Source organism: Sminthopsis crassicaudata, chromosome 1 (genome assembly GCF_048593235.1).
Source record: "Sminthopsis crassicaudata isolate SCR6 chromosome 1, ASM4859323v1, whole genome shotgun sequence".
Lineage (NCBI taxonomy): Eukaryota > Metazoa > Chordata > Mammalia > Dasyuromorphia > Dasyuridae > Sminthopsis > Sminthopsis crassicaudata.
Window position 1 is genome coordinate 464,856,124 of NC_133617.1, and position 13,628 is coordinate 464,869,751.

General features: G+C 35.2%; 1 pseudogene; it reads right to left on the reverse strand.

Moving 5' to 3' along the window:
- LOC141550483 (luc7-like protein 3) overlaps window positions 1-13,628 on the reverse strand; it is a 133,677-nt pseudogene that overhangs the window by 69,780 nt on the left and 50,269 nt on the right.

Genomic DNA, 13,628 nt, shown 5'->3' on the forward strand with positions numbered 1-13,628 from the left:
TTGCTAGTATTTTATTTAAGATTTTTGTATCAATGTTCATTAGGAAGATTGGTCAATAATTTTCTTTCTCTGTTTTCATCCTATCTGGTTTAGGTACCAGTACCATGTCTGTGTCATAAAAGGAATTTGGTAGAACTCCTTCAATCCCTATTTTTTTTAAAAAATCATTTACATAGCATAATCGTTCTTTAAATGTTTGGTAGAATTCACATGTAAATCCATCTGATTCTGAGGAATTTTTCTTAGGGAGCTGATTAATAGCTTGCTCTATTTCTTTTTCTAAAATGGGACTGTTTAACCAATTTACTTCTTGCTCTGTTAATCTGGTCAAGCTATATTTTTGAAGGTATTCATCCATTTCATTTAAGTTATCAAATTTATTGGCATAAAGTTGGACAAAGTAGTGCCTAATTATTGCTCTAATTTCCTCTTATTAGTGGCAAGTTCTCTCTTTTCATTTTTAAGAGTAACAATTTTATTTTCCTCTTTCCTTTTGCTAATCAAATTTACCAAGGGTTTATGTATTTTGTTGGTTTTTTCATAGAACCAACGCTTAGTTTTATTTATTAATTCAATAGTTTTTATTTTCAATTTATTAATTTCTCCTTTTATTTTTAGAATTTCAAGTTTAGTGTTTTACTGGGGGGGTTTAATTTGCTCTTTTTCTAGCTTTTTTAGTTGCAAGGCTAATTCATTGATTTTTCTTGTTATTTTATGCAAGTAGGCCTCTAGAGATATAAAATTTCCCCTTATTACCACTTTAGCTGCATCTCATACATTTTGGTATAACCTCTCATTATTGTCATTCTCTTGGTAAAATTATTATGTCTGTGATTTGCTGTTTCACTCAATCATTTTTTAGGATGAGATTATTTAGTTTTTAATTGCTTTTTGATCTATTTTCCCCTGGCTTTTTATTGCATCATGATCTGAGAAGAATGCATTTACTGTTTCTGCCTTTCTGCATTTGAATTGAGGTCTTTATGTCCTAATATATGGTCAATTTTTGTATAAGTTCCATGAACTGCCAAAAAGAAAGTATACTCCTTTCTGTCTCCATTCAATTTTCTCTAAAGATCTATCATATGTAATGTTTATAGTATTCTATTTACTTCTTTAACTTATTTATTTTGTGGTTTGGTTTATCTAGTTCTGAGAGAGCAAGGTTGAGATTCCCCACTATTATAGTTTTGCTGTCTGTTTCTTCTTGCAACTTTCTTAACTTCTCCTTTAGGAATTTAGATGCCATCCTACTTGGTGTATATATGTTTAGTATTGATATTGCTTCATTATCTATAGTACACTTTAGCAAGATATAGTTTCCTTCCTTATCTCTTTTAATTAGATCAATTTTTGCTTTTGCTTGATCTGAGATCAGGATGGCTATCTCTGCTTTTTTTGACTTCACCTTAATAGATTTTTCTCCAGCCTTTTGCCTTTACTCTGTATCACTCTGCTTTAAATGTGTTTCCTTTAAACAACATATGGTAGGATTCTGGCTTTTAATCTAGTCTGCTATCCACCTCTGCTTTATAGCAGAATTCACCCCATTCACATTTACAGTTAAAACTACTAATTCTGTATTTCCTACCATCATATTAACCCCCAATTATACTTTCTTTTTTCCTTTTCCTCTTTCCCTCCTCCCCAGTATTTTACTTATGAGCACTACTTGCCTCAAGCAGTCCTCCCCCTTTAGAGACCCTCCCTCATCATTTCTGTTTTCCTTTCTATTTATCCTACCCCTTCCCTTTTCCCCTTTCCCTTCCACTTTTCTATAAGGTGAGACCAAATATGACTAATATTCTTTCTTTGAGCCAAATCTGATGAGAGTAAGAGTCAATGTTCATCATCCTCCCTTCTTTGCCTCAATTATAATAGGTTTTATTTGCCTCTTCTTGAGATGTAATTTCCTTCATTTTACCTCCACTTTCCCCTTTTTCCAGTACAATCTCCTTTCCACCTCTAGTTTCATTTTTATTTTATAATAGTAAAATCAGATTATACATGCACTCTCTATGATACCTATAACAGAAATACTATTCTCAAGAGTTTTTTTTTCTTTTTACTTTTTTATATTTCTCTAGAATTATATATTTGGAGGTCAAATTTTTTGTTTAGCTCTGGTCTTTTCATCAGAAATAAATGAAATTCACCTGTTTCATTGAATGTCCATCTTCTTCCCTGAAAGAAAATGCTCAGTTTAGAAGAGTAATTAATTTTTTTTAATTTTTTATTTTTCCTGAGACTGGGGTTAAGTGACTTGCCCAGGGTCACACAGCTAGGAAGTGTTAAGTGTCTGAGATCAGATTTGAACTCGGGTCCTCCTGAATTCAGGACTGGTGCTCTATCCACTGCGCCACCTAAATGACCCTAGATGGTTGCATTCCCACAACATAGAATTTTAATTCTTTTTGTTGTTGTCTGCTTGCATTTTGTTTTCTTTCTCATTTTGTTCCTTTTGTATCTGATTTTTCTTATGCAGCATATTTGTGGAAATATGTATAAAGGAACTGCACGTTTAACATGTATTAGGTCACATACCAACTGGGGGAGAGGGAAAAGGGAGGGGAAAAAATTAGAACACAGGGTTTTGTAGGAGTGAATGTTGAAAATAATCTATGTATATATTTTGAAAATATACGTTTTGATTAAAAAAAGAAAAGAAAGGGCAGAATAGGGGCAGAGCCATTATGATGGAGTAAAGGCAGGAATTCACCCAACCTCTCCCTGAAACATCCAAATTCCTTTAAATAATGATTCTAAACAAATTTTAGAGCATCAGAATCTCCAAAAAGGGAGCAGATGATTTTCAACAGAAGGCAACTTAGAAGCTTAGCAAAAAAGGTTTGTAATAGCAGGACGGGAGTCCAGCATGCAGTCCCAATGCAGCCCTGGACTCAGCCTCAGGGTTAGACCCAGATGGGTCCCAGACAGACCTTTGTATGAACAATAGTACTAGTGACTTCCAAACCTCTCAGCTCAGAGATACCAAAGTGAACTTGGAAGGTCAGCAGAAAAACCAGGAGGGAACCCAGCATGTAATCCCAGCAGAGGTGGCACCAGTGCAGTCCCAACCCCAGCTGCAGCATCAGAGAAGTGGGACTTCTGAATCAGCCATAGTGCTAGAGGCTAGAAGTCCTACTGAGTTATTTCAATTTTGATTCTTCTGCTGCCTTGTGAGTGTGTGTGCTTGCATATGTGTATATATCTAAGCAAACAAATACCCAAGAGAGATACAAAATGTTTTGTGTGTGTGTGTGCAAAAATACTTGTAGTACATGTGCAAAAATGATATCAGCAAGATGATTTCAGAGAGATCTTGAGAGACTTACATGAACTGATGCTAAGTGAAGTGAATAGAACCAAGAGAACAGCAACAGCAATATTATACGATCATCAGTTCTGATGGATGTGGCTCTTTTCAAAGCAAGGTGATTCAGGCCAGTTCCAATAGTCTTGTGATGAAGAGAGCCATCTGCATCCAGAAAGAGGACTGTGGGAACTGAGTATGGAACACAAGATAGTATTTTCACATATGGAGGCTAAACTAGATGGCATATAAAAGTTATGAATTCAGAGCATAGATTCCATCAACCTCTAAGTATGGTTTAAGTCCCTTTAAGTAGATCCTAAGTATAGCTGTGCTGAGTCTCCTAGGGGTATATCTTCATAAACGATTACATATTGAAGCTCACCTGCCCCCCCTATATTCACTTCTTAGGATTAATATGTATTTTTTCATACTAATTTCCTTTTAGTGCAAAATAAGACAGAGGAGACTTTCATGAGAACATTAGTGGCTAGAAGGAACAGAGGTTCTAGGAAGAGGGGAAAGGACTCTGAAGGAGAAAATTGGGAAATACACTAGAAAAATGTCACCCCTTTCCTAATATTGCTCAAGACCAGCACTCATATCTATAAATTCTGTACAATTCACAAAGAACATGCAGTTCTTTACATGATATGAGATTTTTGGTCCCATGTTATGCAGTTTCCACAACTTGCTTATTTGATAGGTCAGTGAGCTTACATGGGTAAGAATAAAAATTTTCATGTGCATACCCTTTTATCCAGCAGTGTCTACTGGGTCAGTATCCTAAAAAAAATCATAAAAGAGGGGAAAAGGACCCACATGTGAAAAAAAAATGTTTGTAGTAGCCCTTTTTGTAGCACATAGTTATCTCTAACCAACTCTCTGCTGAGAGTAAAGTCTCTTTTTTCTCATTTGGAGCACTGATGATTCTATGATCATAAGTTCAAAATGGAATGGTATAGCTCTGTACACAATGAGAGCTCAATAACGACTTGAGTGACTGGGGCTTCATCAGGTGAACTTTGAAGAGTAAGAAAATAAGGAAATAGAAAAATGAATGTGGAATTCTCATATTCCACAGGAGGGGATACTACTCAGAAAAATAAATTGAAAAGACAGAAAATAAATAAGGACTTTGGGATGAATAACATTAAACACTCATGTGAGAGGTAGCTACATGATGCAGGGGATAGAGTCAAAAACTTGGGAGTCAATGAGATCTGAGTTCAAAGCCAACATTTACTAGCTGTGTGATTCTGGTCAAGTCATTTAAGTATTTACCTCAATTTCCTCATCTGTAAAATGAGCTGGAGAAGGAAATTAAAGAATTCCAAGTCTAAGTTTTATTGTTTGACTATTTTAAAAAGCATTTGATTGAATTAAGTAAACATATACACAATATATGTTTAATCTGCATTATTATTTTCTCTAGAACTTAAGTCTAGACAGTCAACAAAATTGTAAACTAGTTCCAGCATACCTCACTATCCACATAGAAAAACACAAGTGGATTAAAAAATGCCAATTACTCAAACTATAATATGAAAGGGGAACTGTTGTTATGATACAAATGATATGTATATGTGTGTATACAAACACACATTCTATAGTTAACAATGTTCTTACATTTTTAAAAATCATATTTGTGCAACAATCTGTGAGGGAAATAGTGCAAATATTACTTTTTCCCTGATTGCCTTTTGCATCAAACTATTCCTTATAACATTAGAGGATCCTAGAAGAGCCCTCAGAGGTCATTTAGTCTGACCTCCTCGATGTACAGATGAAGAAACTGAGGCACAAGGAGGTCAAGTAATGTTCCAAAGGTCACAAAGCATCAGATATGGTATTTGAACTCAGACTCAGAGTCATACCAGTACCCAGTACTGTACCTCATCCAAGAGAAAGGTGAGTATCACTGAAGTTGAAGAAATTAAGGTTGAAGTCACCTTAGGTGCTTTTTTTTTTTTCTTTTTTTTTTTTGGTGAGGCAATTGGGGTTAAGTGACCTACCCAGGGACACACAGCTAGGAAGTGTTAAGTATCTGAAGCCAAATTTGAACTCAGGTCCTCCTGACTTCAGGTCTGGCACTCTATCCACTTCACCACAAACCTTTTGTTCCAATTTTTCCCCTCCTTTCCCCCCCACCTCTCCCAGAGGCAGGTAGACTAATATATGTTAAATATGTTAAAGTATATGTTAAATATAATATATGTATACATGTCCATACAATTACTTTGCTGCACAAAAAGAATCGAACTTTGAAATAATGTACAATTAACCTGTGAAGGAAATAGAAAATGCAGGCAGACAAAAATAGAGGGATTGGGAATTCTATGTAGTGGTTCACACTCATTTCCCTGAATTCTTTAGCTGGGTGTAGCTGGTTCAATTCATTACTGTTCTATTGGAGCTGACATGTTTCATCTCATACTATATGTATGATCATCATATAGTATTGTTGTTGAAGTATATAATGATCATTTATAGGTCCTGCTTATTTCATTGAACATCAGTTCATGTAAGTCTCTCCAGGCCTTTCTGAAATCGTCCTGCTGGTCATTTCTTACAGAACATTAACTTTTTATTTTCAAACATATCCATTGATAATTTTTCAACACTAATCCTTGCAAAATCTTATGTTCTAATTTTCTCTCCCTTTCTTCTACCCCTTTCCCTAGATGCCAAGTAATCCAATATATGTTAAACATGGGGGGAATATATGCTAAATTCAATATATGCATACATATTTATATAATTATCTTGCTGTACAAGAAAAATCAAGTCAAACAGGAAAAACATGATAAAATAAAACAAAAAGAGTGAAAATTTGGTTTCCTTATCACCTACTCTAATTCATGTAATCTCTTTTCTCTTATTGTTAAAGCTTACATTTCTAATACAATATTGAATAGTAATGATGATAGTATTGGGAATGGTTCTAGTTTGTCCCCATTACATATGATGCTTGCTGATTGTTTTAAATAGATGCTACTGATCATTTTAAGGGAAATACCATTAAATCCCTATATTTTTTAGTATTTTAATAGGAATGGCATTGGTTATTGATAGTCAATCATGCTAATAGTTTTCCTAATACCAGCTGGTATAAATCCTCCTTGGTTGTAGTGTATTATCATGGCAATAACTTTCTGTAATCTCTTTGCTAATATTTTATTTAAGATTTTTGCATCAATATTCATTAGGGAAATTGGTCTATAATTTTCTCTCTCTGTTTTCACCTTACCTGATTTAAGTATCAGTACCATGTCCGTATCATCAAAAGAATTTGGTAGGACTCCTTCTTTCCTTATTTTTTCAAATAGTTTATATAGTATTGGGGTTAATTATTCTTTAAATGTTTAGTATTTATTTATTAATTCAATAGTTTTCCTACTTTCAATTTTATTTTCAGAATTTCAATTCTGGCACTTAATTAAGGATTTTTAATTTGTTCTTTCTCTAGCTTTTTTAGTTGTAAGCCTAATTCATTGATTTTCTCTTTCTATTTTATGCAAATAAGCATCTAGAGATATAAAAATTTCCTCTACTAACCACTTTGGCTACATCTCACAAATTTTGGTATGTTGTCTCATTATTGTCATTCTCTTGGATGAAGTTATTGTGTCTGTGATTTATTGTTTCATCCATTCATTCTTTAGGATTAGATTATTTAGTTTCCAATTAGTTTTTGGTCTATTGTCCCCTGGCCTTTTATTGCATATGATTTTTATTGTATCATGACCTAAAAAAAATTGTATTTACTATTTCTACCTTTCTTTTTTTGAGGTTTTTATGCCCTAATACATGATCAATTTTTGTATAGGTTCCATGAGCCTCCGAGAAAAAAGTAAACTCTTTTCTATCAATTTTCTCCAAAGATCTATCATACCCAACTTTTCTAAAATTCTGTTTGCCTCTTTAACTTCTTTCTTATTTATTTTGTGGTTCAATTTATCTAGTTCTGTGCATACTCTTTGACCCAGCAGTGCAATGGCACTGTATCCCAACTGTATCCCCACTGGGTCTGTATCCCAACTAAATCATAAAGGAGGGGAAAGGACTCACATGTGCAAAAATGTTTGTAGCAGCTCTTTTCATGGTAGCAAAGAATTGGAAAAGGAGTGGACACTTATCAATTGAGGAATGGCTAAACAAGTTGTGGTACATTAAATTAATGGAATATTGTCATTCTATAATAAATGATGAACAAGGTGATTATAGAAAGGACTGGAAAGAAATGCTGAGTGAAACAAGCAGAACCAGGAATATATTACATACAATAACAGCAAGAATATGATGATCAACTCTGAAAGACTTGGTTTTTCTTGGTAATTCAGTGATCCAAAAAAATCCCAATAGGCTTTGGACAGAAAATGCCATCTGTATCCAGAAAATGTATGTAAATCAACACATACTATATTCATTTCTTTTTTCTGTTTTTTTTTCCCTTTCTCCCATGTTTTTTCCCTTTTGCTCTGTTTTTTCTCTCCCAACATGATTCATAAAGCAGTGTGTATGAAAAAAAAAAAAAAAAAAGACTTACTACAATAAAAATAAATAAATAAAGCAAACTCAAACAGAAAAAAACAAAAACAAACCCAACAACTTACAACCCAGAATGCAGGCTCCTTGTCTCACAGGGTCATAGTTTTCAACAAGGGTACATAAGTAATTAAGAACCAGTTACCCAAAAATGCTCAATACCCTTAAAATTAGCTCTTGTTAGCCAGTACAAGCTAGCTCCAGCATACTCCTGGGTGCACCTTATGTTGGAAGAGATCTTAGTAGAATTATGAATACAATCTCACTATTTTGTAGATGAAGAAGTGAGCCCCAGAGAGAGGAAGTGACTTGCCCAGTCTAAGTGCTTGAAGTGGGATTCAAATCTATGTCTTCCTAATTCCAATGTCAGAGATCCATACATCTATCTACTATACCACAATGTCTTTCACTTTCTATTGGCTTTCATCATAGAAATAACATGGATTTCTGTTTTAAGAATCATACTTTAAACCAAAACCAATCTGATTCTCATTGGCCACCAATAGGTCCTAGGTCAAGGCCCATTTGGTCATTATTTGGGTCCTGATTGATTCAGATTGAATGTAATTGAATTATTTCAACTCCAGCCAGAAATCCTGAAGGTCTTCCCCTCCCAGATTCCTTTATTTAAATTTTTTTGAACTAGGTGAAAGAGGAGATTTTTTTGCCTTAATTAAGCTACCTAATCTTACTCACTGAATGGGTGTGATCTCAACAAGTCAAACAGATCTATTGAAGGCCTTAGCTTAAAATGTCCAAGGTCTCCCATTTCATCCAGGGCTATTTTCAGTCTCTTGATCAATAGCTTGGTTCTGGAGGGCAAATTGAGGTAGGTGACATTGCACAGTCCTTCCTCACTTCAATTCAAATTGCTTGCATTCTTTGATAATGATGTACAAACAAACAACAATCTCCACAACCATGCAATAGAGACAAAGAGATGTCTGTATTTATTCACTATAAATAATCCATGCAAACATAAGCACACACATATACATACTTAAAACACATATACATATTCACAATTTTCTACAAAAAGCTTGGTGGGAGAATTCACAGAAAAGTAATAGGCCAGATCAGGGAGAAGACTTCACCTTACAAATTAATGAAACAAAGGATTAATATCCTATGGTGTAAACATTCTATTTTCTTTCTTTTTTGTTTCATGGTCAATTCCAGGGGAGTTTAGAAACCAAGGCCTCACTAGCTTGGCCTATTCATTCCTCAGAATTTAGTCAATGAGAAAGAAGCTGGAGTTCTAGCCCATAAGTGAAATACCAGGCAATCCTGGAGGTGTCATTTTAGGCTCACCCATCTATTGCACAAATTAATTAGTCCTTTAGATTTCAGGTGTTCACAGTGCCTTTAACTAAAAGCCACACCTTTATCTCACTCTAATATCATGCCTGTTTGGCTTCTGAAACATTATAAAAGCCTTAGATAACTCTTGAAATCAGAACCTTGCCCACTCTTTAATAAGCTACACAGATTAAATTTCCCTACTTACCATTGTTTTCATCTACTTACATTGTACCAATGTAAGAGCTGGAGTCATCCTGTACAATTCTCACAAATCTTTCTATGGTTTTCCCTTCTTATGTCTGGCTTATGAACTTGTCCTGACATACTAATTTGTTTTCACAGAAATGAAATTCAAAGTTATCTTTGCATACCACAGGCCAAAAGCAATTTTGCATTTGTTAAGTGCTTCCAATGTGCCAGGTCCTATGCTAAGTGTCGGGGATTTTGCTGTTGTTTTGTTGTTCAGTCATGTCCAATTCTTCCTGGACCTATTTGGGGGCTTTCTTGACAAAAGATACCAGAGTGGTTTTCCATCTCCCTCTCCAGCTCATTTTACAGATGAGGAAACTGAGGCAAATCAGACTAAGTGACATGCTAAAGGTCATAAAGCTAGTAAATATCTGAGGGTATATTTGAACTCAAGTCTTTCTAACTCCAGCCCTGACACTCTATCTACTTCATTACTTAGCTGCCCTTAATAATGACTATTCACATTCAGCTCACATTCCAATGGGGGAAGAAGATAAGAACTTATATAAGTATGCACGAATAAAAATAAATAGAAATACATAGTAAAATAGTGCAAAGTAATTTGGGAGAAAGTGCACTAGCTATTGAAATGGGGACAGGGGATCAGGAAAGGCTGCATGAAAAAAATATAAACTCTGGACAAAGGATGTGGGATCAAATTTAACCTCAGATACCTAATTTCAATGTGAAGAGCAAGTCATCAAACCCACCTGACCCTCAGTTTCCTTAACTGTAAATGAGGAAGTTTGATTCTATGACCCCTGAAAGTTTCTTCCTCATCAGCTTCTGATTCAGAAGGTCCGAATCCAGGGTGCATGAACCCATAAGAGGATTCATGTAACACATATACACATATAAAACATATTAAAATTTCAGGGGGTCAATGAAATTGAGAGATAAAAAAAAACACCTTAATTTTTACTAATGTTGAACTGAAATTTAGCATTTCCTTCAATTAGAAATATAAGCATCAAGCCATTGTTCTGAGAAAGGATACTCAGGCTTCACCAAACTGCAAAAGTGTTGTGTCTCACACACATACACACACCAATTAAGAATTCTGGTCTAATATGTGTATATCTCCTTCAAGCTTCTAATTATAAAAAGGCCAATCCAATACATTACTTCATAACTATTCATTTGAACCAGAGCTATTCTTCTAATGTTCAGGCATTCAGACTCTGAAGTTATCCTCTGCTAATCACCACCCTACTCTTGCCAAGTCAGCATATTGAGGAAGTGATAAAAGATTAGAGCTGGAAGGCATTTTTACAAAATGTTTAACTTGGAAAGTTTAAGTAATTTTTACAGAACCACACAACAGAACCAAGACTAGAACCCAGGTATTCTAACTTCCAGTTCAGAGCTCTGTTCAATATCCTCAGTCAACTCATGTTTTTTTAAGTACCTACTATATGTCAAGCCCTGTAGCTAAGAGAGATAAAGAAAGGCAACAAACAGTCCTGCTCTCAAGAAGCCCACAGTCTAAAGGAGAAGACAACATTCAAACATTCAAACAACTATGTACAAAAAAGATACATACATGATAAATTGGGAATAGTGTCAGAGGGGAGACACTAAGATTAAGGCTTCCCCCCCAAAAGTCATGGGGGACAGTTTCAGGGTTCACCCCCATAAATCTCAGGAGATTATAAGGAAATTATAACCTATATAGATTGCTTGGGTGTACTTTAATTCAATTTCAAACTACTGACTTGAAATTTATGGACTATAAACAACATTCAAAATCTCACCTCCATTCCATTGCATGGGTTGTCCTTCATGCCTGGGTCTCCCCTCTGCCTCTTGGAATCTCTAGTTCCCTTAAAGGCTCAGCTTAAGAGAGGACTTAATTTCCTAACACTCCCAGTAGTTAGTATACATTCTCCACATATACCCTAAATAACATTGGGTTTACTTAAATATGTACTTTCTGTCAACTTAGTTTTCCCCCAAGTAAAATGTAAGCTCCTTGAGGGTAGGGTTTTGTCTTCACACCTGCAGGCTCCAATAGCCTGGTACATAGTAAGTGCTTTATAAATATATATATATTTTTAATTGAATGTCTGTATGTATCAGTTAATCAGTTAATTTTGAAGTCTTCTGAGTAGGGAAGATTTGCTTGAATTTGCCCAGATGGTATACTTAAAGATTCAGGATATAGAGAAGTTCAGAGAACCCAGTCCACCTGCCTCCATTTACACAAATTGCTTAAAGGCCAGTCAGGATTTGAAAAAATATACACTCTTCTTCTTCCTACCACATACCACTGCAGTATTTATCAATGAGATAACATGAAGTGCTATACAAATATAATTAGGATTGTGTTTGTTTTTTTCAACACAGGAGTGGTAGGAATGACTTTTCATTACTATTATTAAGAATTAATTTGACTTGTTTTCCTACCGAAACTAAAATCTCCAGGAAGGCAAGGGTTAAGTTTTATTCTTCTTTGTAATCACCATAGTTCTTAGCAACTATGTATATGTGTGTATACACATACATACATATATATGTATATATGTATATATACATATATGTATACTCACATAAATACACAATGTATCTATATGCCTACATATGTACTTTCTATATATATGCATATATATATATACACACATATACATACATGTATGTGTGTGTGAATGGACTAATAAATACAAAAAACTTTCATTGAAATCATGGATCCTTTGAGCATGTTGAGTTGTTGAGTCATTTCATTTCTATCCAACTCTCTGTGAGCCCACTTTGAGATTTCTTGGGAAACACTCTGAGGTAAGGGTGGGGAGGGGATTGGCCGTTTTCTCTCTTCCAGTTCATTTACAAGTGAGAAAACTGAGGCAAACAGAGTGAAGTGACTTGTCCTGAGGCACATAGTCAATAAATGTTGGAGGTCAAAATTGAACTCAGGCCCTATCCACTATGTTAATTAACTGCCCACCCAAACCCCTCTGAACTTGGCAAATTGATAAAGTATAAGGTTTCACATATTACCTACTGTTAACAACAACTAGGCTGTTCTGCTTAATTGTTTTCAAGGACTGTACTTTGTGGAGAGGTTTAGTTGTTTGTTGAGAGCTTGTGCTGAAACCAAATTTAACAAGAAATAGAACACATAAACAAGGAAATTTAGTCCTGTGGAAACAGAGAAATACTATGAGAACTGACTCAAGAATGGAAAGATTATAAACAAACCATGTAAGTGTGTGTGCCTTAATCCAAAACAAGAATTACTAGACAACCTTCACCCCTGTCCATATAACATGTTCAGGTCCTCACAGTCAACAAAGCCAATAAGTCCTTATAAGTTTGTACATTCTTTGCAGCCAATAAAAAAATCAAAGGAAATAGGGATTGCAATTTTTAGTCATATCAGAAAGTCCTGAGACTCAGGACAATTACTGGGAAATTATATATTTCGTATCTTTCAATTTTCTGCTTTGAGGAAACCCTAGATGCGAGCTACAACCAACATAAAAGTCCCTACAGAGCTGGGGGTGGGATGGGAGCGGTGTGTAACAAGGAAATCAAATTCCTTTCATTAGAGGTCGGGCTTCCCCAGAATTGACCCTGGTACAGATCACATGTTTGGGTCCAGATTGGAGGGGTCCCTTATGGAGTTTAAAGGAGTGAGATCCATTGATTGGTACACAGTGGAAGGTTTTTATGTAAAAATGGCCTCCTGTGAACTGTTTTGCATCTTAAACATTTTCAATAGGAGTGAAATCAAGATTGCCCCTCCTCAATACATATAGATAATTAACTATGTGAAAGTTGAGACATCTTTTTACTCATAACTGGAGAAACTCAGATATAAGCTAACATATGAGTATATTTAGAGGTTTTCCTAGAGTATTTCAGTATAAGGAGAATGAGCTAAAGAGAGAATCTGACCCTCTTGGATCAGATCCCTTAGGTTTGAACTTGGGCAACGTGAGAACCTTGGAGAACCCTGGGTCACATACATTTTTATAAAGTAATCCAATGCCTCTTGTCATGGTGCTCCACCAAACCACTTCTAGTAGTGTTTCTGCCCTAAACAGCTCCTTACCTTGTCCTTCCTTAGTCTCAGGTTTGTAAACATCCCTTATCTTATGCATTCTGCGTGGAATCTTGGGGGAAATGAGGTAGGAAACTCAGATGCTTCTACTAACAGTTGTTCCTACTTCTCAAGAGCTTTACTCCAGGGTACCCTTTATACAGAATTCAGCACCAC